This window comes from Stenella coeruleoalba (genome assembly GCF_951394435.1).
Source record: "Stenella coeruleoalba genome assembly, chromosome: 6".
Classification (NCBI taxonomy): Eukaryota; Metazoa; Chordata; class Mammalia; order Artiodactyla; family Delphinidae; genus Stenella; species Stenella coeruleoalba.
The window spans coordinates 31,313,663-31,338,846 of NC_137151.1; the positions used below are offsets into that span (position 1 = coordinate 31,313,663).

Sequence of the window (25,184 nt, forward strand, 5' to 3'; positions counted from 1 at the left end):
TGATGGCCCTTTTGACCGGGGGGAAGTGAGACTTCATTGTAGTGCAGATTTCCTTTGCAAGCTTGCTTGGTTGGCCAAAAAGGGCGTATGCGTTTTTTCCTGAATATATTCAGGAAAAAACGCATATGCCCTTTTGGCAAAGTGCATCATTGTGGACGTTCTGCCTCTTTTCCTACGCTTTCAATGCAATTCCAGTCTACCTCCTGAAATCGGTATCCTGCAATTCTGCCCCGCTTTCAAGTCCTCTTGGCAGCCTTACTTCAGTCTATTTTTGGACGATAGCTGTCATTTATAACTCTGCAGGTTTGTGAATTACAGTGCCCCTGAGCTCCTTTCTTCAACTCGCTTTCTTTTGAGGTGGCCGCAACACCGCAGGATGGCTTCCGGCCCTAATCTGGTTCCGGTACGGCACGCTGAGCCTTTGGTTATTTCTTCTTCCTGGTGGGAAATGAGAGTTAAATTTGCCGGTCCAGACACCTCCAGCTAGTCTCTCATTGGTTCTCGCTATTCCTGTTCATCCTCCGCAGAAATTGCAAACTGGGCCAAACAGGAGGTTAAAGGCACTGACTGTCCAAGTCGGTAGAGTGTTAGTAAAGCGTCTGGAATGTTGCACCCGAGTACCAGGGGAGGAAAACTGAGACATATTTGAACACGTCTCCCGATCACACGGTTGATCATACTCTGGGTTCCACATGCATGTTTTAGCTGAAGGAAGAATACATTAAACCTGGAGAGTTGAGACCCGTGGAATGGGTACCATGCAGTATGACTTCAAAGGGTCTTCATTTGCTCACCGAACCTCTCCAATCCTATCACTGCTGCATTTATGCCCCAGTACACACGCTTGATTCTCTTTCGGAGACATAGCAATCCATAGGTTTTAAGGTACTTGCTAGTCAGGTATATTCTGAGGCATTTAATATGGGGTGTTGAGTCCATTTCGTTGAGCAAGGAGTAGCTCTTGTCTATTCCATATTTGGCTTAAGGAACTTTATCTGTGCTCATTTCAATCTCTGGTTTTATGGAGCACCCCATCTCACCTTTCCCCTGAAGCAAGCATAAGTTGGTTTTCTAAATTTGAGACCCTGTTCTGTTCTGTAATTCAGTTCCTGTGTAGCCAAGTTTACATTCCGTGTATTACTGATATCTTATGATGTTTCTTTTTCTGTGTGACTTATTACAATTAGAAACATCGTACCTGAATCCACTCATTATGCTGCTACGGGCCTGATGACAAAGATTTCATTGCTGAGTGATACTGCATTGTACGTAAGTACCACAACTTCTTTATCCATTTTTCACTTTCTGCGATATTGAACTTTTACAGTAAACGAGGTTCTTGTAAACAGAGGCGTCCCTAACTTTCGGTGGCTGTGTCTTTTTGATTTTAATTTCCCTAAGCTATAGGACCATAAGTGGAAGTGCCCTAGGCTCTGTTGCTTTGTTTTTTAGATGTTTCAGGAAACACCATACACTTCTCCCGAGTGGCTGTTGGCAATTTACATCCCGCCCATCAGCATAACAAGGCTCCCAGTTCTCCATTGCCTGTCCTGCCTTTCTGGATTTTACACTTTTTTCAGATGGCCCTTTTGACCGGGGGGAAGTGAGACTTCATTGTAGTGCAGATTTCCTTTGCAAGTTTGCTTGGTTGGCCAAAAAGGGCGTATGCGTTTTTTCCTGAATATATTCAGGAAAAAACGCATACGCCCTTCTTGGCCAAGTGCATCATTGTGGACGTTCTGCCTCTTTTCCTATGCTTTCAATGCATTTCCAGTCTACCTCCTGAAATCGGTTTCCTGCAATTCTGCCCCGCTTTCTAGTTCTCTTGGCAGCCTTACTTCAGTATATTTTTGGACGATAGCTGTCATTTATAACTCTGCATGTTTGAGAATTACAGGGCCCCTGAGCTCCTTTCTTCAACTCGCTTTCTTGTGACCTGGCCGCAACACCGCAGGATGGCTTCAGGCCCTAATCTGGTTCCGGCATGGCACGCTGAGCCTTTGGTTAATTCCTCTTCCTGGTGGGAAATGAGAGTTAAATTTGCCCGTCCAGACACCTCCAGCTAGTCTCTCATTGGTTCTCGCTATTCCTGTTCATCTTCTGCAGAAATTGCAAACTGGGCCAAACAGGAGGTTAAAGGGACTGACTGTCCAAGTCGGGAGAGTGTTAGTAAAGCATCTGGAATGTTGCACCCGAGTACCAGCGTACGAAAACTGAGACATATTTGAACACGTCTCCCGTTCACACGGTTGATCATACTCTGGGTTCCACATGCATGTTTTAGCTGAAGGAAGAATACCTTAAACCTGGGTAGTTGAAACCCGTGGAATGGGTACCATGCAATATGACTTCAAAGGGTCTTCATTTGCTCACCGAACCTCTCCAATCCTATCACTGCTGCGTTTATGCCCCTGTACACATGCTTGATTCTCTTTCGGAGACATAGCAATCCATAGGTTTTAAGATACTTACTAGTCAGGTACATTCTTAGGCGTTTAATATGCGGTGTTGAGTCCATTTCGTTGAGCAAGGAGTAGCTCTTGTCTATTCCATATTTGGCTTAAGGAACTTTATCTGTGCTCATTTCAATCTCTGGTTTTATGCAGCACCCCAACTCACCTTTCCCCTTAAGCAAGCATAAGTTGGTTTTCTAAATTTGAGACCCTGTTTTGTTTTGGAATTCAGTTCCTGTGTAGCCAGTTTACATTCCGTGTATTAGTGATATCTTATGATGTTTCTTTTCTGTGTGACTTATTTCAGTTAGAATCATCGTACCTGAAACCCCTCATTATGCCGCTACGGGCCTGATGACATAGATTTCATTGCTGATTGATACTGCATTGTACGTAAGTACCACAACTTCTTTATCCATTTTTCACTTTCTGCGATATTGAACTTGTACGGTAAACGAGGTTTTTGTAAGCAGACACGTCCCAAACTTTGGGGTGGCTGTGTCTTTTTGATTTTAATTTCCCTAAGCTATAGGACCATAAGTGGAAGTGCCCTAGGCTCTGTTGCTTTGTTTTTTAGATGTTTCAGGAAACACCATACACTTCTCCCGAGTGGCTGTTGGCAATTTACATCCCGCCCATCAGCATAAGAAGGCTACCAGTTCTTCATGGCCTGTCCTGCCTTTCTGGATTTTACACTTTTTTCAGTTGGCCCCTTTGAGCAGGGGGAATTGAGACTTCATTGTAGTGCAGATTACCTTTTCAGCCTGCTTGGTTGGCCAAAAAGGGCGTATGCGTTTTTTCCTGAATATATTCAGGAAAAAACACATACGCCCTTTTTGGCCAAGTGCATCATTGTGGACGTTCTGCCTCTTTTCCTATGCTTGAAATACAATTCCAGTCTACCTCCTGAAATCGGTTTCCTGCAATTCTGCCCCACTCTCAAGTCCTCTTGGCAGCCTTACTTCAGTCTATTTTTGGACGATAGCTGTCATTTATAACTCTGCAGGTTTGTGAATTACAGTGCCCCTGAGCTCCTTTCTTCAACTCGCTTTCTTTAGAGCTGGCCGCAACACCGCAGGATGGCTTCAGGCCCTAATCTGGTTCTGGCACGGCATGCTGAGCCTTTGGTTAATTCCTCTTCCTGGTGGGAAATGAGAGTTAAATTTGCCCGTCGAGACACCTCCAGCTAGTCTCTCATTGGTTCTCGCTATTCCTGTTCATCTTCCGCAGAAATTGCAAACTGGGCCAAACAGGAGGTTAAAGGGACTGACTCTCCAAGTCGGGAGAGTGTTAGTAAAGCGTCTGGAATGTTGCACCCGAGTACCAGGGTACGAAAACTGAGACATATTTGAACACGTCTCCCGATCACATGGTTGATCATACTCTAGGTTCCACATGCATGTTTTAGCTGAAGGAAGAATACCTAAAACCTGGGTAGTTGAAACCCGTGGAATGGGTACCATGCAATATGACTTCAAAGGGTCTTTATTTGCTCACCGAACCTCTCCAATCCTATCACTGCTGCGTTTATGCCCCTGTACACATGCTTGATTCTCTTTCAGAGACATAGCAATCCATAGGTTTTAAGATACTTACTAGTCAGGTACATTCTTAGGCGTTTAATATGCGGTGTTGAGTCCATTTCGTTGAGCAAGGAGTAGCTCTTGTCTATTCCATATTTGGCTTAAGGAACTTTATCTGTGCTCATTTCAATCTCTGGTTTTATGCAGCACCCCAACTCACCTTTACCCTTAAGCAAGCATAAGTTGGTTTTCTAAATCTGAGACCCTGTTCTGTTCTGTAATTCAATTCCTGTGTAGCCAAGTTTACATTCCGTGTATTACTGATATCTTATGATGTTTCTTTTTCTGTGTGACTTATTTCAGTCAGAATCATCATACCTGAATCCACTCATTGTGCTGCTAAGGGCCTGATGACATAGAATTCATTGCTGAGTGATATTGCTTTGTAAGTGAATACCATAACTTCTTTATCCATTTTTCACTTTCTGCGATGTTGAACTTGTACTGTAAACGAGGTTCTTGTAAACAGAGCCGTTCCAAACTTTGGGGTGGCTGTGTCTTTTTGATTTTAATTTCCCTAAGCTATAGGACCATAAGTGGAAGTGCCCTAGGCTCTGTTGCTTTGTTTTTTAGATGTTTCAGGAAACACCATACACTTCTCCCCAGTGTCTGTTGGCAATTTACATCCCGCCCATCAGCATAACAAGGCTCCCAGTTCTCAATGGCCTGTTGCCTTTCTGGATTTTACACTTTTCTCAGATGGCCCTTTTGACCGGGGGGAAGTGAGACTTCATTGTAGTGCAGATTTCCTTTGCAAGCTTGCTTGGTTGGCCAAAAAGGGCGTATGCGTTTTTTCCTGAATATATTCAGGAAAAAACGCATACGCCCTTTTTGGCCAAGTGCATCATTGTGGACGTTCTGCCTCTTTTCCTATGCTTTCAATGCAATTCCAGTCTACCTCCTGAAATCGGTTCCCTGCAATTCTGCCCCGCTTTCAAGTCCTCTTGGCAGTCTTACTTCAGTCTATTTTTGGACGATAGCTGTCATTTATAACTCTGCAGGTTTGTGAATTACAGTGCCCCTGAGCTCCTTTCTTCAACTCGCTTTCTTGTGACCTGGCCGCAACACCGCAGGATGGCTTCAGGCCCTAATCTGGTTCCGGTATGGCACGCTGAGCCTTTGGTTATTTCCTCTTCCTGGTGGGAAATGAGAGTTAAATTTGCCCGTCCAGACACCTCCAGCTAGCCTCTCATTGGTTCTCACTATTCCTGTTCATCTTCCGCAGAAATTGCAAACTGGGCCAAACAGGAGGTTAAAGGGAATGACTCTCCATGTCGGGAGAGTGTTAGTAAAGTGTCTGGAATGTTGCACCCGTGTACCAGGGGAGGAAAACTGAGACATATTTGAACACGTCTCCCGTTCACATGGTTGATCATACTCTGGGTTCCACATGCATGTTTTAGCTGAAGGAAGAATACCTTATACCTGGGTAGTTTAGACCCGTGGAATGGGTACCATGCAATATGACTTCAAAGGGTCTTCATTTGCTCACCGAACCTCTCCAATCCTATCACTGCTGCATTTATGCCCCTGTACACACGCTTGATTCTCTTTTGGATACATAGCAATCCATAGGTTTTAAGATACTTACTAGTCAGGTACATTCTTAGGCGTTTAATATGGGGTGTTGAGTCCATTTCGTTGAGCAAGGAGTAGCTCTTGTCTATTCCATATTTGGCTTAAGGAACTTTATCTGTGCTCATTTCAATCTCTGGTTTTATGCAGCACCCCAACTCACCTTTCCCCTTAAGCAAGCATAAATTGGTTTTCTAAATTTGAGACCCTGTTCTGTTTTGGAATGCAGTTCCTGTGTAGCCAAGTTTACATTCCGTGTATTACTTATATCTTATGATGTTTCTTTTTCTGTGTGACTTATTTCAGTTAGAATCATGGTACCTGAATCCACTCATTATGCTGCTACGGGCCTGATGACACAGATTTCATTGCTGAGTGATACTGCATTGTACGTAAGTACCACAAGTTCTTTATCCATTTTTCACTTTCTGTGATATTGAACTTGTACGGTAAACGAGGTTCTTGTAAATGGAGGCGTCCCAAACTTTGGGGTGGCTGTGTCTTTTTGATTTAATTTCCCTAAGCTATAGGACCATAAGTGGAAGTGCCCTAGGCTCTGTTGCTTTGTTTTTTAGATGTTTCAGGAAACACCATACACTTCTCCCCAGTGTCTGTTGACAATTTACATCCCGCCCATCAGCATAACAAGGCTCCCAGTTCTCCATGGCCTTTCCTGCCTTTCTGGATTTTACACTTTTTTCAGATGGCCCTTTTGACCGGGGGGAAGTGAGACTTCATTGTAGTGCAGATTTCCTTTGCAAGTTTGCTTGGTTGGCCAAAAAGTGCGTATGCGTTTTTTCCTGAATATATTCAGGAAAAAACGCATACGCACTTTTTGGCCAAGTGCATCATTGTGGACGTTCTGCCTCATTTCCTATGCTTTCAATGCAATTCCAGTCTACCTCCTGAAATCGGTTTCCTGCAATTCTGCCCCGCTTTCAAGTCCTCTTGGCAGCCTTACTTCAGTCTATTTTTGGACGATAGCTGTCATTTATAACTCTGCAGGTTTGTGAATTACAGTGCCCCTGAGCTCCTTTGTTCAACTCGCTTTCTTGTGACCTGGCCGCAACACCGCAGGATGGCTTCAGGCCCTAATCTGGTTCCGGCACGGCACGCTGAGCCTTTGGTTAATTCCTCTTCCTGGTGGGAAATGAGAGTTAAATTTGCCCGTCCAGACACCTCCAGCTAGTCTCTCATTGGTTCTCGCTATTCCTGTTCATCTTCCGCAGAAATTGCAAACTGGGCCAAACAGGAGGTTAAAGGGACTGACTCTCCAAGTCGGGAGAGTGTTAGTAAAGCGTCTGGAATGTTGCACCCGAGTACCAGGGGAGGAAAACTGAGACATATTTGAACACGTCTCCCGATCACATGGTTGATCATACTCTAGGTTCCACATGCATGTTTTAGCTGAAGGAAGAATACCTTAAAACTGGAGAGTTGAGACCCGTGGAATGGGTACCATGCAATATGAATTCAAAGGGTCTTCATTTGCTCACTGAACCTCTCCAATCCTATCACTACTGCGTTTATGCCCCTATACACATGCTTGATTCTCTTTCGGAGACATAGCAATCCATAGGTTTTAAGATACTTACTAGTCAGGTACATTCTTAGGCGTTTAATATGCGGTGTTGAGTCCATTTCGTTGAGCAAGGAGTAGCTCTTGTCTATTCCATATTTGGCTTAAGGAACTTTATCTGTGCTCATTTCAATCTCTGGTTTTATGCAGCACCCCAACTCACCTTTACCCTTAAGCAAGCATAAGTTGGTTTTCTAAATTTGAGACCCTGTTCTGTTCTGTAATTCAGTTCCTGTGTAGCCAAGTTTCCATTCCGTGTATTACTGATATCTTATGATGTTTCTTTTTCTGTGTGACTTATTTCAGTTAGAATCATCGTACCTGAATCCACTCATTGTGCTGCTAAGGGCCTGATGACATAGATTTCATTGCTGAGTGATATTGCTTTGTAAGTGAATACCACAACTTCTTTATCCATTTTTCACTTTCTGCGATGTTGAACTTGTACTGTAAACGAGGTTCTTGTAAACAGAGCCATTCCAAACTTTGGGGTGGCTGTGTCTTTTTGATTTTAATTTCCCTAAGCTATAGGACCATAAGTGGAAGTGCCCTAGGCTCTGTTGCTTTGTTTTTTAGATGTTTCAGGAAACACTGTACACTTCTCCCGAGTGTCTGTTGGCAATTTACATCCCGCCCATCAGCATAACAAGGCTCCCAGTTCTCCATGGCCTGTCCTGCCTTTCTGGATTTTACACTATTTTCAGATGGCCCTTTTGACCGGGGGGAAGTGAGACTTCATTGTAGTGCAGATTTCCTTTGCAAGCTTGCTTGGTTGGCCAAAAAGGGCGTATGCGTTTTTTCCTGAATATATTCAGGAAAAAACGCATACGCCCTTTTTGGCCAAGTGCATCATTGTGGACGTTCTGCCTCTTTTCCTATGCTTTCAATGCAATTCCAGTCTACCTCCTGAAATCGGTTTCCTGCAATTCTGCCCCGCTTTCAAGTCCTCTTGGCAGCCTTACTTCAGTCTATTTTTGGACGATAGCTGTCATTTATAACTCTGCAGGTTTGTGAATTACAGTGCCCCTGAGCTCCTTTCTTCAACTCGCTTTCTTTTGAGCTGGCCGCAACACCGCAGGATGGCTTCAGGCCCTAATCTGGTTCCGGCACGGCACGCTGAGCCTTTGGTTATTTCCTCTTCCTGGTGGGAAATGAGAGTTAAATTTGCCCGACCAGACACCTCCAGCTAGTATCTCATTGGTTCTCGCTATTCCTGTTCATCTTCCGCAGAAATTGCAAACTGGGCCAAACATTAGGTTAAAGGCGCTGACTCTCCAAGTGGGGAGAGTGTTAGTAAAGCGTCTGGAATGTTGCACCCGAGTACCACGGGAGGAAAATTGAGACATATTTGAACACGTCTCCCGTTCACATGGTTGATCATACTTGGGTTCCACATGCATGTTTTAGCTGAAGGAAGAATACCTTAAACCTGGAGAGTTGAGACCCGTGTAATGGGTACCATGCAATATGACTTCAAAGGGTCTTCATTTGCTCACCGAACCTCTCCAATCCTATCACTGCTGCGTTTATGCCCCTGTACACATGCTTGATTCTCTTTCGGAGACTTAGCAATCCATAGGTTTTAAGATACTTACTAGTCAGGTACATTCTTAGGCGTTTAATATGCGGTGTTGAGTCCATTTCGTTGAGCAAGGAGTAGCTCTTGTCTACTCCATATTTGGCTTAAGGAACTTTATCTGTGCTCATTTCAATCTCTGGTTTTATGCAGCACCCCAACTCACCTTTCCCCTTAAGCAAGCATAAGTTGGTTTTCTAAATTTGAGACCCTGTTCTGTTCTGTAATTCAGTTCCTGTGTAGCCAAGTTTACATTCCATGTATTACTGTTATCTTATGATGTTTCTTTTTCTGTGTGACTTATTTCAGTTAGAATCATCATACCTGAATCCACTCATTGTGCTGCTAAGGGCCTGATGAGATAGATTTCATTGCTGAGTGATATTGCTTTGTAAGTAAATACCACAACTTCTTTATCCATTTTTCACTTTCTGCGATGTTGAACTTGTACTGTAAACGAGGTTCTTGTAAACAGAGGCGTCCCAAACTTTGGGGTGGCTGTGTCTTTTTGATTTTAATTTCCCTAAGCTATAGGACCATAAGTGGAAGTGCCCTAGGTTCTGTTGCTTTGTTTTTTAGATGTTTCAGGAAACACCATACACTTCTCCCGAGTGGTTGTTGGCAATTTACATCCCGCCCATCAGCATAACAAGGCTCCCAGTTCTCCATGGCCTGTCCTGCCTTTCTGGATTTTACACTTTTTTCAGATGGCCCTTTTGACCGGGGGGAAGTGAGACTTCATTGTAGTGCAGATTTCCTTTGCAAGCTTGCTTGGTTGGCCAAAAAGGGTGTATGCGTTTTTTCCTGAATATATTCAGGAAAAAACGCATACGCCCTTTTTGGCCAAGTGCATCATTGTGGACGTTCTGCCTCTTTTCCTATGCTTTCAATGCAATTCCAGTCTACCTCCTGAAATCGGTTTCCTGCAATTCTGCCCTGCTTTCAAGTCCTCTTGGCAGCCTTACTTCAGTCTATTTTTGGACGATAGCTGTCATTTATAACTCTGCAGGTTTGTGAATTACAGTGCCCCTGAGCTCCTTTCTTCAACTCGCTTTCTTGTGACCTGGCCGCAACACCGCAGGATGGCTTCAGGCCCTAATCTGTTTCCGGTCCGGCATGCTGAGCCTTTGGTTAATTCCTCTTCCTGGTGGGAAATGAGAGTTAAATTTGCCCGTCCAGACACCTCCAGCTAGCCTCTCATTGGTTCTCGCTATTCCTGTTCATCTTCCGCAGAAATTGCAAACTGGGCCAAACAGGAGGTTAAAGGGACTGACTCTCCAAGTGGGGAGAGTGTTAGTAAAGCGTCTGGAATGTTGCACCCGAGTACCAGGGGAGGAAAACTGAGACATATTTGAACACGTGTCCCGTTCACATGGTTGATCATACTCTGGGTTCCACATGCATGTTTTAGCTGAAGGAAGAATAACTTAAACCTGGAGAGTTGAGACCCGTGTAATGGGTACCATGCAATATGACTTCAAAGGGTCTTCATTTGCTCACCGAACCTCTCCAATCCTATCACTGCTGCGTTTATGCCCCTGTACACACGCTTGATTCTCTTTTGGGACATAGCAATCCATAGGTTTTAAGATACTTACTAGTCAGGTACATTCTTAGGCGTTTAATATGCGGTGTTGAGTCCATTTCGTTGAGCAAGGAGTAGCTCTTGTCTATTCCATATTTGGCTTAAGGAACTTTATCTGTGCTCATTTCAATCTCTGGTTTTATGCAGCACCCCAACTCACCTTTACCCTTAAGCAAGCATAAGTTGATTTTCTAAATTTGAGACCCTGTTCTGTTTTGGAATGCAGTTCCTTTGTAGCCAAGTTTACATTCCGTGTATTAGTGATATCTTATGATGTTTCTTTTTCTGTGTGACTTATTTCAGTTAGAATCATGGTACCTGAATCCACTCATTATGCTGCTACGGGCCTGATGACACAGATTTCATTGCTGAGTGATACTGCATTGTACGTAAGTACCACAAGTTCTTTATCCATTTTTCACTTTCTGTGATATTGAACTTGTACGGTAAACGAGGTTCTTGTAAATGGAGGCGTCCCAAACTTTGGGGTGGCTGTGTCTTTTTGATTTAATTTCCCTAAGCTATAGGACCATAAGTGGAAGTGCCCTAGGCTCTGTTGCTTTGTTTTTTAGATGTTTCAGGAAACACCATACACTTCTCCCCAGTGTCTGTTGACAATTTACATCCCGCCCATCAGCATAACAAGGCTCCCAGTTCTCCATGGCCTTTCCTGCCTTTCTGGATTTTACACTTTTTTCAGATGGCCCTTTTGACCGGGGGGAAGTGAGACTTCATTGTAGTGCAGATTTCCTTTGCAAGTTTGCTTGGTTGGCCAAAAAGTGCGTATGCGTTTTTTCCTGAATATATTCAGGAAAAAACGCATACGCACTTTTTGGCCAAGTGCATCATTGTGGACGTTCTGCCTCATTTCCTATGCTTTCAATGCAATTCCAGTCTACCTCCTGAAATCGGTTTCCTGCAATTCTGCCCCGCTTTCAAGTCCTCTTGGCAGCCTTACTTCAGTCTATTTTTGGACGATAGCTGTCATTTATAACTCTGCAGGTTTGTGAATTACAGTGCCCCTGAGCTCCTTTGTTCAACTCGCTTTCTTGTGACCTGGCCGCAACACCGCAGGATGGCTTCAGGCCCTAATCTGGTTCCGGCACGGCACGCTGAGCCTTTGGTTAATTCCTCTTCCTGGTGGGAAATGAGAGTTAAATTTGCCCGTCCAGACACCTCCAGCTAGTCTCTCATTGGTTCTCGCTATTCCTGTTCATCTTCCGCAGAAATTGCAAACTGGGCCAAACAGGAGGTTAAAGGGACTGACTCTCCAAGTCGGGAGAGTGTTAGTAAAGCGTCTGGAATGTTGCACCCGAGTACCAGGGGAGGAAAACTGAGACATATTTGAACACGTCTCCCGATCACATGGTTGATCATACTCTAGGTTCCACATGCATGTTTTAGCTGAAGGAAGAATACCTTAAAACTGGAGAGTTGAGACCCGTGGAATGGGTACCATGCAATATGAATTCAAAGGGTCTTCATTTGCTCACTGAACCTCTCCAATCCTATCACTACTGCGTTTATGCCCCTATACACATGCTTGATTCTCTTTCGGAGACATAGCAATCCATAGGTTTTAAGATACTTACTAGTCAGGTACATTCTTAGGCGTTTAATATGCGGTGTTGAGTCCATTTCGTTGAGCAAGGAGTAGCTCTTGTCTATTCCATATTTGGCTTAAGGAACTTTATCTGTGCTCATTTCAATCTCTGGTTTTATGCAGCACCCCAACTCACCTTTACCCTTAAGCAAGCATAAGTTGGTTTTCTAAATTTGAGACCCTGTTCTGTTCTGTAATTCAGTTCCTGTGTAGCCAAGTTTCCATTCCGTGTATTACTGATATCTTATGATGTTTCTTTTTCTGTGTGACTTATTTCAGTTAGAATCATCGTACCTGAATCCACTCATTGTGCTGCTAAGGGCCTGATGACATAGATTTCATTGCTGAGTGATATTGCTTTGTAAGTGAATACCACAACTTCTTTATCCATTTTTCACTTTCTGCGATGTTGAACTTGTACTGTAAACGAGGTTCTTGTAAACAGAGGCGTCCCAAACTTTGGGGTGGCTGTGTCTTTTTGATTTTAATTTCCCTAAGCTATAGGACCATAAGTGGAAGTGCCCTAGGTTCTGTTGCTTTGTTTTTTAGATGTTTCAGGAAACACCATACACTTCTCCCGAGTGGTTGTTGGCAATTTACATCCCGCCCATCAGCATAACAAGGCTCCCAGTTCTCAATGGCCTGTTGCCTTTCTGGATTTTACACTTTTTTCAGATGGCCCTTTTGACCGGGGGGAAGTGAGACTTCATTGTAGTGCAGATTTCCTTTGCAAGCTTGCTTGGTTGGCCAAAAAGGGCGTATGCGTTTTTTCCTGAATATATTCAGGAAAAAACGCATACGCCCTTTTTGGCCAAGTGCATCATTGTGGACGTTCTGCCTCTTTTCCTATGCTTTCAATGCAATTCCAGTCTACCTCCTCAAATCGGTTTCCTGCAATTCTGCCCCGCTTTCGAGTCCTCTTGGCAGCCTTACTTCAGTCTACTTTTGGACGATAGCTCTCATTTATAACTCTGCAGGTTTGTGAATTACAGTGCCCCTGAGCTCCTTTCTTCAACTCGCTTTCTTGTGACCTGGCTGCAACACCACAGGATGGCTTCAGGCCCTAATCTGGTTCTGGCACGGCACGCTGAGCCTTTGGTTATTTCCTCTTCCTGGTGGGAAATGAGAGTTAAATTTGCCCGTCCAGACACCTCCAGCTAGCCTCTCATTGGTTCTCACTATTCCTGTTTGTCTTCCGCAGAAATTGCAAACTGGGCCAAACAGGAGGTTAAAGGCGCTGACTCTCCAAGTGGGGAGAGTGTTAGTAAAGCGTCTGGAATGTTGCACCCGAGTACCAGGGTACGAAAACTGAGACATATTTGAACACGTCTCCCAATCAAATGGTTGATCATACTCTAGGTTCCACATGCATGTTTTAGCTGAAGGAAGAATACCTTAAACCTGGGTAGTTGAAACCCGTGGAATGGGTACCATGCAATATGACTTCAAAGGGTCTTCATTTGCTCACCGAACCTCTCCAATCCTATCACTGCTGCGTTTATGCCCCTGTACACATGTTTGATTCTCTTTCGGAGACATAGCAATCTATAGGTTTTAAGATACTTACTAGTCAGGTACATTCTTAGGCGTTTAATATGCGGTGTTGAGTCCATTTCGTTGAGCAAGGAGTAGCTCTTGTCTATTCCATATTTGACTTAAGGAACTTTATCTGTGCTCATTTCAATCTCTGGTTTTATGCAGCACCCCAACTCACCCTTACCCTTAAGCAAGCATAAGTTGGTTTTCTAAATTTGAGACCCTGTTCTGTTCTGTAATTCAGTTCCTGTGTAGCCAAGTTTACATTCCGTGTATTACTGATATCTTATGATGTTTCTTTTTCTGTGTGACTTATTTCAGTTAGAATCATCATACCTGAATCCACTCATTGTGATGCTAAGGGCCTGATGACATAGATTTCATTGCTGAGTGATATTGCTTTGTAAGTAAATACCACAACTTCTTTATCCATTTTTCACTTTCTGCGATGTTGAACTTGTACTGTAAACGAGGTTCTTGTAAACAGAGGCGTCCCAAACTTTGGGGTGGCTGTGTCTTTTTGATTTTAATTTCCCTAAGCTATAGGACCATAAGTGGCAGTGCCCTAGGCTCTGTTGCTTTATTTTTTAGATGTTTCAGGAAACACCATACACTTCTCCCGAGTGTCTGTTGGCAATTTACATCCCGCCCATCAGCATAACAAGGCTCCCAGTTCTCCATGGCCTGTCCTGCCTTTCTGGATTTTACACTTTTTTCAGATGGCCCTTTTGACCGGGGGGAAGTGAGACTTCATTGTAGTGCAGATTTCCTTTGCAAGCTTGCTTGGTTGGCCAAAAAGGGCGTATGCGTTTTTTCCTGAATATATTCAGGAAAAAACGCATACGCCCTTTTTGGCCAAGTGCATCATTGTGGACGTTCTGCCTCTTTTCCTATGCTTTCAATGCAATTCCAGTCTACCTCCTGAAATCGGTTTCCTGCAATTCTGCCCCGCTTTCAAGTCCTCTTGGCAGCCTTACTTCAGTCTATTTTTGGACGATAGCTGTCATTTATAACTCTGCAGGTTTGTGAATTACAGTGCCCCTGAGCTCCTTTCTTCAACTCGCTTTCTTGTGACCTGGCCGCAACACCGCAGGATGGCTTCAGGCCCTAATCTGGTTCTGGCCCGGCATGCTGAGCGTTTGGTTAATTCTTCTTACTGGTGGGAAATGAGAGTTAAATTTGCCCATCCAGACGCCTCCAGCTAGTCTCTCATTGGTTCTCGCTATTCCTGTTCATCTTCCGCAGAAATTGCAAACTGGGCCAAAAAGCAGGTTAAAGGGACTGACTCTCCAAGTCGGGAGAGTGTTAGTAAAGCATCTGGAATGTTGCACCCGAGTACCAGGGGAGGAAAACTGAGACATATTTGAACACATCTCCCGTTCACATGGTTGATCATACTCTAGGTTCCACATGCATGTTTTAGCTGAAGGAAGAATACCTTAAACCTGGAGAGTTGAGACCCGTGTAATGGGTACCATGCAATATGACTTCAAAGGGTCTTCATTTGCTCACCGATCCTCTCCAATCCTATCACTGCTGCGTTTATGCCCCTGTACACACGCTTGATTCTCTTTTGGAGACATAGCAATCCATAGGTTTTAAGATACTTACTAGTCAGGTACATTCTTATTCGTTTAATATGGGGTTTTGAGTCCATTTCGTTGAGCAAGGAGTAGCTCTTGTCTATTCCATATTTGGCTTAAGGAACTTTATCTGTGCTCATTTCAATCTCTGGTTTTATGCAGCACCCCAACTCACCTTTCCCCTTAAGCAACCATAAGTTGGTATTCTAAATTTGAGACCCTGTTCTGTTTTGGAATGCAGTTCCTGTGTAGCCAAGTTTACATTCCGTGTATTAGTGATATCTTATGATGTTTCTTTTTCTGTGTGACTTATTTCAGTTAGAATCATCGTACCTGAATCCACTCATTATGCTGCTACGGGCCTGATGACATAGATTTCATTGCTGAGTGATACTGCATTGTACGTAAGTACCACAAGTTCTTTATCCATTTTTCACTTTCTGTGATATTGAACTTGTACGGAAAACGAGGTTCTTGTAAACAGAGGCGTCCCAAACTTTGGGGTGGCTGTGTCTTTTTGATTTTAATTTCCCTAAGCTATAGGACCATAAGTGGAAGTGCCCTAGGTTCTGTTGCTTTGTTTTTTAGATGTTTCAGGAAACACCATACACTTCTCCCGAGTGGTTGTTGGCAATTTACATCCCGCCCATCAGCATAACAAGGCTCCCAGTTCTCCATGGCCTGTTCTGCCTTTCTGGATTTTACACTTTTTTCAGATGGCCCTTTTGACTGGGGGGAAGTGAGACTTCATTGTAGTGCAGATTTCCTTTGCAAGCTTGCTTGGTTGGCCAAAAAGGGCGTATGCGTTTTTTCCTGAATATATTCAGGAAAAAACGCATACGCCCTTTTTGGCCAAGTGCATCATTGTGGACGTTCTGCCTCTTTTCCTATGCTTTCAATGCAATTCCAGTCTACCTCCTGAAATCGGTTTCCTGCAATTCTGCCCCGCTTTCAAGTCCTCTTGGCAGCCTTACTTCAGTCTATTTTTGGACGATAGCTGTCATTTATAACTCTGCAGGTTTGTGAATTACAGTGCCCCTGAGCTCCTTTCTTCAACTCGCTTTCTTTTGAGCTGGCCGCAACACCGCAGGATGGCTTCAGGCCCTAATCTGGTTCCGGCACGGCACGCTGAGCCTTTGGTTATTTCCTCTTCCTGGTGGGAAATGAGAGTTAAATTTGCCCGTCCAGACACCTCCAGCTAGCCTCTCATTGGTTCTCGCTATTCCTGTTCATCTTCCGCAGAAATTGCAAACTGGGCCAAACAGGAGGTTAAAGGGACTGACTCGCCAAGTGGGGAGAGTGTTAGTAAAGCGTCTGGAATGTTGCACCCGAGTACCAGGGGAGGAAAACTGAGACATATTTGAACACGTCTCCCGATCACATGGTTGATCATACTCTAGGTTCCACATGCATGTTTTAGCTGAAGGAAGAATACCTTAAACCTGGGTAGTTGAAACCCGTGGAATGGGTACCATGCAATATGACTTCAAAGGGTCTTCATTTGCTCACCGAACCTCTCCAATCCTATCACTGCTGCGTTTATGCCCCTGTACACATGCTTGATTCTCTTTCGGAGACATAGCAATCCATAGGTTTTAAGATACTTACTAGTCAGGTACATTCTTAGGCGTTTAATATGCGGTGTTGAGTCCATTTCGTTGAGCAAGGAGTAGCTCTTGTCTATTCCATATTTGGCTTAAGGAACTTTATCTGTGCTCATTTCAATCTCTGGTTTTATGCAGCACCCCAACTCACCTTTACCCTTAAGCAAGCATAAGTTGTTTTTCTAAATTTGAGACCCTGTTCTGTTCTGTAATTCAGTTCCTGTGTAGCCAAGTTTCCATTCTGTGTATAACTGATATCTTATGATGTTTCTTTTTCTGTGTGACTTATTTCAGTTAGAATCATCATACCTGAATCCACTCATTGTGATGCTAAGGGCCTGATGACATAGATTTCATTGCTGAGTGATATTGCTTTGTAAGTAAATACCACAACTTCTTTATCCATTTTTCACTTTCTGCGATGTTGAACTTGTACTGTAAATGAGGTTCTTGTAAACAGAGGCGTCCCAAACTTTGGGGTGGCTGTGTCTTTTTGATTTTAATTTCCCTAAGCTATAGGACCATAAGTGGCAGTGCCCTAGGCTCTGTTGCTTTGTTTTTTAGATGTTTCAGGAAACACCATACACTTCTCCCGAGTGGTTGTTGGCAATTTACATCCCGCCCATCAGCATAACAAGGCTCCCAGTTCTCCATGGCCTGTTGCCTTTCTGGATTTTACACTTTTTTCAGATGGCCCTTTTGACCGGGGGGAAGTGAGACTTCATTGTAGTGCAGATTTCCTTTGCAAGCTTGCTTGGTTGGCCAAAAAGGGCGTATGCGTTTTTTCCTGAATATATTCAGGAAAAAACGCATACGCCCTTTTTGGCCAAGTGCATCATTGTGGACATTCTGCCTCTTTTCCTATGCTTTCAATGCAATTCCAGTCTACCTCCTGAAATCGGTTTCCTGCAATTCTGCCCCGCTTTCAAGTCCTCTTGGCAGCCTTACTTCAGTCTATTTTTGAACGATAGCTGTCATTTATAACTCTGCAGGTTTGTGAATTACAGTGCCCCTGAGCTCCTTTCTTCAACTCGCTTTCTTTTGAGCTGGCCGCAACACCGCAGGATGGCTTCAGGCCCTAATCTGGTTCCGGCACGGCACGCTGAGCCTTTGGTTAATTCCTCTTCCTGGTGGGAAATGAGAGTTAAATTTGCCCGTCCAGACACCTCCAGCTAGCCTCTCATTGGTTCTCGCTATTCCTGTTCATCTTCCGCAGAAATTGCACACTGGGCCAAACAGGAGGTTAAAGGGACTGACTCTCCAAGTGGGGAGAGTGTTAGTAAAGCGTCTGGAATGTTGTACCCGAGTACCAGGGGAGGAAAACTGAGACATATTTGAACACGTCTCCCGATCACATGGTTGATCATACTCTAGGTTCCACATTCATGTTTTAGCTGAAGGAAGAATACCTTAAACCTGGGTAGTTGAAACCCGTGGAATGGGTACCATGCAATATGACTTCAAACGGTCTTCATTTGCTCACCGAACCTCTCCAATCCTATCACTGCTGCGTTTATGCCCCTGTACACATGCTTGATTCTCTTTCGGAGACATAGCAATCCATAGGTTTTAAGATACTTACTAGTCAGGTACATTCTTAGGCGTTTAATATGCGGTGTTGAGTCCATTTCGTTGAGCAAGGAGTAGCTCTTGTCTATTCCATATTTGACTTAAGGAACTTTATCTGTGCTCATTTCAATCTCTGGTTTTATGCAGCACCCCAACTCACCTTTACCCTTAAGCAAGCATATGTTGGTTTTCTAAATTTGAGACCCTGTTCTGTTCTGTAATTCAGTTCCTGTGTAGCCAAGTTTACATTCCGTGTATTACTGATATCTTATGATGTTTCTTTTTCTGTGTGACTTATTTCAGTTAGAATCATCATACCTGAATCCACTCATTGTTCTGCTAAGGGTCTGATGACACAGATTTCATTGCTGAGTGATATTGCTTTGTAAGTAAATACCACAACTTCTTTATCCATTTTTCACTTTCTGCGATGTTGAACTTGTACTGTAAACGAGGTTCTTGTAAACAGAGCCGTTCCAAACTTTGGGGTGGCTGTGTCTTTTTGATTTTAATTTCCCTAAGCTATAGGACCATAAGTGGAAGTGCCCTAGGTTCTGTTGCTTTGTTTTTTAGATGTTTTAGGAAACACCATACACTTCTCCTGAGTGTCTGTAGGCAATTTACATCCCGCCCATCAGCATAACAAGGCTCCCAGTTCTCCATGGCCTGTCTTGCCTTTCTGGATTTTACATTTTTTTCAGATGGCCCTTTTGACCGGGGGGAAGTGAGACTTCATTGTAGTGCAGATTTCCTTTGCAAGCTTGCTTGGTTGGCCAAAAAGGGCGTATGCGTTTTTTCCTGAATATATTCAGGAAAAAACGCATACGCCCTTTTTGGCCAAGTGCATCATTGTGGACGGTCTGCCTCTTTTCCTATGCTTTCAATGCAATTCCAGTCTACCTCCTGAAATCGGTTTCCTGCAATTCTGCCCCGCTTTCAAGTCCTCTTGGCAGCCTTACTTCAGTATATTTTTGGACGATAGCTGTCATTTATAACTCTGCAGGTTTGTGAATTACAGTGCCCCTGAGCTCCTTTCTTCAACTCGCTTTCTTTTGAGCTGGCCGCAACACCGCAGGATGGCTTCAGGCCCTAATCTGGTTCCGGTATGGCATGCTGAGCCTTTGGTTATTTCCTCTTCCTGGTGGGAAATGAGAGTTAAATTTGCCCGTCCAGACACCTCCAGCTAGCCTCTCATTGGTTCTCGCTATTCCTGTTCATCTTCCGCAGAAATTGCAAACTGGGCCAAACAGGAGGTTAAAGGGACTGACTCTCCAAGTGGGGAGAGTGTTAGTAAAGCGTCTGGAATGTTGTACCCGAGTACCAGGGGAGGAAAACTGAGACATATTTGAACACGTCTCCCGATCACATGGTTGATCATACTCTAGGTTCCACATGCATGTTTTAGCTGAAGGAAGAATACCTTAAACCTGGGTAGTTGAAACCCGTGTAATGGGTACCATGCAATATGACTTCAAAGGGTCTTCATTTGCTCACCGAACCTCTCCAATCCTATCACTGCTGCGTTTATGCCCCTGTACACATGCTTGATTCTCTTTTGGAGACATAGCAATCCATAGGTTTTAAGATACTTACTAGTCAGGTACATTCTTAGGCGTTTAATATGCGGTGTTGAGTCCATTTCGTTGAGCAAGGAGTAGCTCTTGTCTATTCCATATTTGGCTTAAGGAACTTTATCTGTGCTCATTTCAATCTCTGGTTTTATGCAGCACCCCAACTCACCTTTCCCCTTAAGCAAGCATAAGTTGCTTTTCTAAATTTGAGACCCTGTTGTGTTTTGGAATTCAGTTCCTGTGTAGCCAAGTTTACATTCTGTGTATTAGTGATATCTTATGATGTTTCTTTTTCTGTGTGACTTATTTCAGTTAGAATCATCGTACCTGAATCCACTCATTATGCTGCTACAGGCCTGATGACATAGATTTCATTGCTGAGTGATACTGCATTGTACGTAAGTACCACAAGTTCTTTATCCATTTTTCACTTTCTGTGATATTGAACTTGTACAGAAAACGAGGTTCTTGTAAACAGAGGCGTCGCAAACTTTGAGGTGGCTGTGTCTTTTTGATTTTAATTTCCCTAAGCTATAGGACCATAAGTGGAAGTGCCCTAGGCTCTGTTCCTTTGTTTTATAGATGTTTCAGGAAACACCATACACTTCTCCTGAGTGTCTGTTGGCAATTTACATCCTGCCCATCAGCATAACAAGGCTCCCAGTTCTCCATGGCCTGTCCTGCCTTTCTGGATTTTACACTTTTTTCAGATGGCCCTTTTGACCGGGGGGAAGTGAGACTTCATTGTAGTGCAGATTTCCTTTGCAAGTTTGCTTGGTTGGCCAAAAAGGGCGTATGCGTTTTTTCCTGAATATATTCAGGAAAAAACGCATACGCCCTTTTTGGCCAAGTGCATCATTGTGGACGTTCTGCCTCTTTTCCTATGCTTTCAATGCAATTCCAGTCTACCTCCTGAAATTGGTTTCCTGCAATTCTGCCCCGCTTTCAAGTCCTCTTGGCAGCCTTACTTCAGTCTATATTTGGACGATAGCTGTCATTTATAACTCTGCAGGTTTGTGAATTACAGTGCCCCTGAGCTCCTTTCTTCAACTCGCTTTCTTGTGACCTGGCCGCAACACCGCAGGATGGCTTCAGGCCCTAATCTGGTTCTGGCATGGCACGCTGAGCCTTTGGATAATTCCTCTTCCTGGTGGGAAATGAGAGTTAAATTTGCCCATCCAGACACCTCCAGCTAGTCTCTCATTGGTTCTCGCTATTCCTGTTCATCTTCCGCAGAAATTGCAAACTGGGCCAAACAGGAGGTTAAAGGGACTGACTCTCCAAGTGGGGAGAGTGTTAGTAAAGCGTCTGGAATGCTGCACCCGAGTACCAGGTTACGAAAACTGAGACATATTTGAAAACGACTCCCGATAACATGGTTGATCATACTCTAGGTTCCACATGCATGTTTTAGCTGAAGGAAGAATACCTTAAACCTGGGTAGTTGAAACCCGTGGAATGGGTACCATGCAATATGACTTCAAAGGGTCTTCATTTGCTCACGAACCTCTCCAATCCTATCACTGCTGCGTTTATGCCCCTGTACACATGCTTGATTCTCTTTCGGAGACTTAGCAATCCATAGGTTTTAAGATACTTACTAGTCAGGTACATTCTTAGGCGTTTAATATGCGGTACTGAGTCCATTTCTTTGAGCAAGGAGTAGCTCTTGTCTACTCCATATTTGGCTTAAGGAACTTTATCTGTGCTCATTTCAATCTCTGGTTTTATGCAGCACCCCAACTCACCTTTCCCCTTAAGCAAGCATAAGTTGGTTTTCTAAATTTGAGACCCTGTTCTGTTCTGTAATTCAGTTCCTGTGTAGCCAAGTTTACATTCCGTGTATTACTGATATCTTATGATGTTTCTTTTTCTGTGTGACTTATTTCAGTTAGAATCATCATACCTGAATCCACTCATTGTGCTGCTAAGGGCCTGATGACATAGATTTCATTGCTGAGTGATATTGCTTTGTAAGTAAATACCACAACTTCTTTATCCATTTTTCACTTTCTGCGATGTTGAACTTGTACTGTAAATGAGGTTCTTGTAAACAGAGGCGTCCCAAACTTTGGGGTGGCTGTGTCTTTATGATTTTAATTTCCCTAAGCTATAGGACCATAAGTGGAAGTGCCCTAGGCTCTGTTGCTTTGTTTTTTAGATGTTTCAGGAAACACCATACACTTCTCCCGAGTGGTTGTTGGCAATTTACATCCCGCCCATCAGCATAACAAGGCTCCCAGTTCTCCATGGCCTGTCCTGCCTTTCTGGATTTTACACTTTTTTCAGATGGCCCTTTTGACTGGGGGGAAGTGAGACTTCATTGTAGTGCAGATTTCCTTTGCAAGCTTGCTTGGTTGGCCAAAAAGGGCGTATGCGTTTTTTCCTGAATATATTCGGGAAAAAAAGCATACGCCCTTTTTGGCCAAGTGCATCATTGTGGACGTTCTGCCTCTTTTCCTATGCTTTCAATGCAATTCCAGTCTACCTCCTGAAATCGGTTTCCTGCAATTCTGCCCCGCTTTCAAGTCCTCTTGACAGCCTTACTTCAGTCTATTTTTGGACGATAGCTGTCATTTATAACTCTGCAGGTTTGTGAATTACAGTGCCCCTGAGCTCCTTTCTTCAACTCGCTTTCTTGTGACCTGGCCGCAACACCGCAGGATGGCTTCAGGCCCTAATCTGGTTCCGGCCCGGCATGCTGAGCCTTTTGTTAATTCCTCTTCCTGGTGGGAAATGAGAGTTAAATTTGCCCGTCCAGACACCTCCAGCTAACCTCTCATTGGTTCTCGCTATTCCTGTTCATCTTCCGCAGAAATTGCAAACTGGGCCAAACAGGAGGTTAAAGGGACTGACTCTCCAAGTGGGGAGAGTGTTATTAAAGCGTCTGGAATGTTGCACCCGAGTACCAGGGGAGGAAAACTGACACCTATTTGAACACGTCTCCCGTTCACATGGTTGATCATACTCTAGGTTCCACATGCATGTTTTAGCTGAAGGAAGAATACCTTAAACCTGGGTAGTTGAAACCCGTGGAATGGGTACCATGCAATATGACTTCAAAGGGTCTTCATTTGCTCACCGAACCTCTCCAATCCTATCACTGCTGCGTTTATGCCCCTGTACACATGCTTGATTCTCTTTCGGAGACATAGCAATCCATAGGTTTTAAGATACTTACTAGTCAGGTACATTCTTAGGCGTTTAATATGTGATGTTGAGTCCATTTCGTTGAGCAAGGAGTAGCTCTTGTCTATTCCATATTTGGCTTAAGGAACTTTATCTGTGCTCATTTCAATCTCTGGTTTTATGCAGCACCCCAACTCACCTTTACCCTTAAGCAAGCATAAGTTGGTTTTCTAAATTTGAGACTCTGTTCTGTTCTGTAATTCAGTTCCTGTGTAGCCAAGTTTACATTCCGTGTATTACTGATATCTTATGATGTTTCTTTTTCTGTGTGACTTACTTCAGTTAGAATCATCATACCTGAATCCACTCATTGTGCTGCTAAGGGCCTGATGACATAGATTTCATTGCTGAGTGATATTGCTTTGTAAGTAAATACCACAACTTCTTTATCCATTTTTCACTTTCTGCGATGTTGAACTTGTACTGTAAACGAGGTTCTTGTAAACAGAGCCGTTCCAAACTTTGGGGTGGCTGTGTCTTTTTGATTTTAATTTCCCTAAGCTATAGGACCATAAGTGGAAGTGCCCTAGGTTCTGTTGCTTTGTTTTTTAGATGTTTCAGGAAACACCATACACTTCTCCCGAGTGGTTGTTGGCAATTTACATCCCGCCCATCAGCATAACAAGGCTCCCAGTTCTCCATGGCCTGTCCTGCCTTTCTGGATTTTACACTTTTTTCAGATGGCCCTTTTGACCGGGGGGAAGTGAGACTTCATTGTAGTGCAGATTTCCTTTGCAAGCTTGCTTGGTTGGCCAAAAAGGGCGTATGCGTTTTTTCCTGAATATATTCAGGAAAAAACGCATACGCCCTTTTTGGCCAAGTGCATCATTGTGGACGTTCTGCCTCTTTTCCTATGCTTTCAATGCAATTCCAGTCTACCTCCTGAAATCGGTTTCCTGCAATTCTGCCCCGCTTTCAAGTCCTCTTGGCAGCCTTACTTCAGTCTATTTTTCGACGATAGCTGTCATTTATAACTCTGCAGGTTTGTGAATTACAGTGCCCCTGAGCTCCTTTCTTCAACTCGCTTTCTTGTGACCTGGCCGCAACACCGCAGGATGTCTTCAGGCCCTAATCTGGTTCCGGCACGGCACGCTGAGCCTTTGGTTATTTCCTCTTCCTGGTGGGAAATGAGAGTTAAATTTGCCCGTCCAGACACCTCCAGCTAGCCTCTCATTGGTTCTCGCTATTCCTGTTCGTCTTCCGCAGAAATTGCAAACTGGGCCAAACAGGAGGTTAAAGGCACTGACTCTCCAAGTGGGGAGAGTGTTAGTAAAGCGTCTGGAATGTTGCACCCGAGTACCAGGGGAGGAAAACTGAGACATATTTGAACACGTCTCCCGTTCACATGGTTGATCATACTTGGGTTCCACATGCATGTTTTAGCTGAAGGAAGAATACCTTAAACCTGGAGAGTTGAGACCCGTGGAATGGGTACCATGCAATATGACTTCAAAGGGTCTTCATTTGCTCACCGAACCTCTCCAATCCTATCACTGCTGCGTTTATGCCCCTGTACACATGCTTGATTCTCTTTCGGAGACATAGCAATCCATAGGTTTTAAGATACTTACTAGTCAGGTACATTCTTAGGCGTTTAATATGCGGTGTTGAGTCCATTTCGTTGAGCAAGGAGTAGCTCTTGTCTATTCCATATTTGGCTTAAGGAACTTTATCTGTGCTCATTTCAATCTCTGGTTTTATGCAGCACCCCAACTCACCTTTACCCTTAAGCAAGCATAAGTTGTTTTTCTAAATTTGAGACCCTGTTCTGTTCTGTAATTCAGTTCCTGTGTAGCCAAGTTTCCATTCCGTGTATTACTGATATCTTATGATGTTTCTTTTTCTGTGTGACTTATTTCAGTTAGAATCATCATATCTGAATCCACTCATTGTGCTGCTAACGCCTGATGACATAGATTTCATTGCTGAGTGATATTGCTTTGTAAGTGAATACCACAACTTCTTTATCCATTTTTCACTTTCTGCGATGTTGAACTTGTACTGTAAACGAGGTTCTTGTAAACAGAGCCGTTCCAAACTTTGGGGTGGCTGTGTCTTTTTGATTTTAATTTCCCTAAGCTATAGGACCATAAGTGGAAGTGCCCTAGGTTCTGTTGCTTTGTTTTTTAGATGTTTTAGGAAACACCATACACTTCTCCTGAGTGTCTGTTGGCAATT

At 43.7% G+C, this 25,184-nt stretch overlaps 2 long non-coding RNA genes across 12 annotated transcripts in view; both read left to right on the forward strand.

Moving 5' to 3' along the window:
* LOC307188209 overlaps positions 1-25,184 on the forward strand; it is a 1,799,555-nt gene that overhangs the window by 1,243,629 nt on the left and 530,742 nt on the right. The gene's annotated exons all lie outside the window — the stretch shown is intronic.
* On the forward strand, positions 2,658-6,006 carry LOC307188213. Its single transcript, XR_013828845.1, has 3 exons — positions 2,658-2,846; positions 4,340-4,421; positions 5,918-6,006. It is a non-coding gene; the product is annotated as an uncharacterized lncRNA (long non-coding RNA).